We start from the raw sequence: 3,965 nt of genomic DNA, 5'->3' as shown, positions 1-3,965 counted from the left end.
TCCTCCTCCTCCTTTGCTCTTCTCATGTCTATTCCTCCTCCTCTTCTCCTCTTCCTCGTTCTCTTCCTACTCCTTTTCTTCCTCTTCCTCCTCCTCTTCCTCCTCCTCCCCTTCCTCCTCCTCCTCCTTTGCTCTTCTCATGTCTATTCCTCCTCCTCTTGTCCTCTATCTCGTTCTCTTCCTACTCCTTTTCCTCCTCTTCCTCCTCATTTCCTGTCTTTCTCCTCTTCCTCCTCCTCCTTTGCTCTTCTCATGTCTATTCCTCCTCTTCTCCTCTTCCTCGTTCTCTTCCTATTCATTTTCTTCCTCTTCTTCTTCATTTCCTGTCTTTCTCCTTTCTACTAATTTTACTTCTCCTTTGCTCTTCTCATGTCTATTCCTCCTCCTTCTCCTCCTCCTTGCCCTCCTCCTCGTTCTCTTCCTACTCCTTTTCTTCCTTCTCTTCCTTATTTCTAAAGTACCTTTCACTCCCTCCTCCACAATCTCTTTTCCTCTTCCTTCTCCTTCTTCTCCTCCTTCTCGTTTTCTTCCTACTCCTTTTCTTTCTTTTCCTCTTCCTTTTCTTCAAAATTACCCTTCCCTCTTCCATATTCTCTTTTTTTCTCCTCCTCCTTCTCCACTCCTTAGCTTCCTCTACTTCCTTTTCCGTTTTCTATTCCTTTTCTTCTTCCTCCCCTTTTCTTTTTTCTTCTCTTTTTCCCAATTGTCTTCTTTTTCTTCTCGTTCTCTTTTTCTCTTCTTCTGCCTTCTCCTCCGCCTCCTCTTCTTTTCTTCTTCTCCTTCGTCCCCTTCTCGTCCTCCTTCTCCTTTTTTTTTTCTCTTTTTCCCAATTGTCTTCTTTTTCTTTTCGTTCTCTTCTTCTGCTTTCTCTTCCACCTTCTCTTCTTTCTCCTCTTATTCCTTATTATCTCCCTCCTCTTTCTTCTCTCACAACTTCTCTTCCGCTTCTTCATTCGTCTCCTGTTCATCGTCTTCTTCATTTTTTCTTTATTGTTTTACTTCCCTCCCTCATCCCTCTGATTCTTTTTCTTCTCAACCTCCCGTATGGGCTAGTGACAGCATAAGATTTACACAGCCAATATTTTAGAGCCTTTAGTGACATCTTACCAACCAAAATTGGCGAACATTGTAGAGTAATCTCACCACTCAAAATATAAGCTGGTTACTTCTATCTCCCATTGTCTTTATTCCGGTTCCTCTTCATAAACATCTTCACCATTTCTATGACTTCACTTCTTCAGAGGCGGTGTTGCCTTCTGCATAGAAACGCTGGGAAACGAAAAAACTAAAGTCTCTTCCCTCCTCTCCTCTTCTTTTTCCTCCTCCTCTTCTTCATTCTCCTCATCCTTTTCTTCCTTCTCCTCTTCCTTTTCTTCCTTCTCCTCCTCCTCTTCTTCCTTCTTCTCCTTCTCTTCTTCCTTTTCCTCCTTCTCTTCTTACTTGCACTCCTCTTCTTTCTTCTCATCCTCCTCTTCTTCCTTCTCCTCATCCTTTTCTTCCCTCTTCTACCCCTCTTTTTCCTTCTCCTCTTCCACTTCCTCCTTCTCTTCCTCCTCTTCTTCCTTCTCGTCCTCCTCTTCTTCCTTCTCCTCCTCCTATTCCCTTTAATCCTCTTCTTTACTGCCCTCCTTCACCTTTCACCTTCTTGTTCTCTTTCTCCACCTTTTAATCTTTCCTCACCCACCTCCTCTCTCCTGGCCTTCTCCTCCACCTCTTCTTCCTTCTCGTCCTCCTCTTCTTCCTTCTCCTCCTCCTATTCCCTTTAATCCTCTTCTTTACTGTCCTCCTTCACCTTTCACCTTCTTGTTCTCTTTCTCCACCTTTTAATCTTTCCTCACCAACCTCCTCCTCTCTCCTGGCCTTCTGCTTCACCCGGCGTCAATTAATCACGAGAGGAGTCGGGTGGACGGACAGACAGCGAATTATGCTTCCACCATAATGACCTCCGCTGCCAACACACGTACCATTATCGCAACAACCAATTCTACCACCACCATAAACACCACCACCAACAACAACAACAACACCACAAACACCATCATCAACAATAACAACACCGCCACCACAACCACCACCAACATTGCTTCTGTTCACAATATTCCTCTTTCCAACATAACCACGCTCACTATAAGCATGACTCTCAGTATAAGTATAGTCTACCTTTGGATTAATCGTCATGGTAACAACTGAAATTGCTACTGCTGTTATTGTTGCCACTGTTGTTGATTTGGTTAGTTCTACTGCTGTTGCCTCTATAAACCACTTCTACTACCATTACCGCCACTACTACAACTACTACTACTACTGCCACTACTACTAATACCATCACCACTACTACTACTACTACTACTACTACTACTTGATATAACACGACCTCCATCCTCGTGGAACTGTGTGGTGGAAGCAGCAGGATCTGTCTCCCACAGACACAGTTCATTGGCCCCTCTCCCGCCAATGACTGTGGTCGACAACCCTTTTATCTGTCGATTTAATTTTTATTAACAATGCCTAATACAAAAGTTCATTTATCCTACTGTCAACCACCGTCTGCTCAAAATCTAGGTTTTGTATATGTGCCGATTTGGGCGGTGGGGACCTTGTACCTCTCAGGCATAGGAGGGCTGATCTTAGGAGTGAGAATGACAGTCTACATCTCATCCATGAAACAATGCTGCTTTTGGGTTGTTGTTTCTTTTCAGCCATTACCTCTGCCAGCCGATCTTCTCATACACGTTCCGGAAGTGAGATGCCTCAATAGTTAGGTTGTTGTAACAGGGGGCCATCGGATCAAATATTCGCATGTCAAAGAAAGCCAATTGTCCCCGTGTCCAGAAACCTCTTGCGCTGACATCCACTCTTGCTTCATCTGATGTGTTGGACGTGCGGTATCTGAAGTTCTCCCCTCCTAGTGGAAGTAATGTTGGTTCGATAGTCACATCCTTGCACACCTCCTGAAGTATTTGGGCAGTGAGATCTCTTACCTCATCATGTCGCATGCAAATGAATCCACCCTGCTTGCATATCATCGCATGGTCCGGAGTAAACTGTGCACCACAGGAGCATCTGTTAGGCAGCCCTCCCAATGGCCATCCATACCTCAGGGCAATGGCATCCGTGAATTCTCTTTTGTTTAAGGTGAATCCCTTTGCCCTGATTGGTAGTGCTGTCAGCCAATTGGACGCCCCAACTTCCTGCGCCAATGATATCTTTCTTTTCATACAATTCGATACCCGAGCTAGAAGTGCTTGAAGTTCCTCCTTCTGCCTCTCCTCCCTTCCCTTTGAAATGTTTCTTCTAATTTCTCTGATCTCCTCCATGTTAGTCTCCTTCCGTTGATCTACTACTACTACTACTACTACTACTACTACTACTACTACTACTACTACTACTACTACTACTATTATTATTATCACTACTACTACTACCACTACTACTGATACCACCACTACCATTACTACCACCACTAACACTACTATTATAACTACTACTGTTATTATTATCACTACTACTACTACCACTACTACTGATACCACCACTACTATTACTACCACCACTAACACTACTATTATAACTACTACTGTTACCCTCTTTATTGCTGTTGTCGTAATTTCCATTCTTGTGGAACTGTGTAGTGAAAAACACAAGTCCTGTTTTCCTCATTCCTACCAATGACTACGGTTTTTTTTTTTTTTCTTTTTACCAAATAATTTTTTTTTCAAAGTCAAGATCCTCGTCGTTTGCTTGTCTGGGGAGGAAGACCTTGTCCTATGAAAATTTCATCTTCGAATCGAAAACGAATCAACACTTCATGCGGACCACTTCATTGCTCCTTCATTGATACTTCTTTCGATCTTAAAAGTGAGAAAGAGAGTCTGCTTTCCGTCCAAACACCTTAACTCCTCATTCACTTATTTTTCTTATCTTATTTATATCTTCAATTGGAACGTGAAAGGAATTGATCTTGA

The sequence above is a fragment of the Oratosquilla oratoria genome, chromosome 10 (assembly GCF_046742065.1).
Source record: "Oratosquilla oratoria isolate Oo_2021 chromosome 10, ASM4674206v1, whole genome shotgun sequence".
Classification (NCBI taxonomy): domain Eukaryota; kingdom Metazoa; phylum Arthropoda; class Malacostraca; order Stomatopoda; family Squillidae; genus Oratosquilla; species Oratosquilla oratoria.
The sequence above is the reverse complement of the archived record's forward strand: the minus strand, read 5'-3'. Positions refer to the sequence as shown.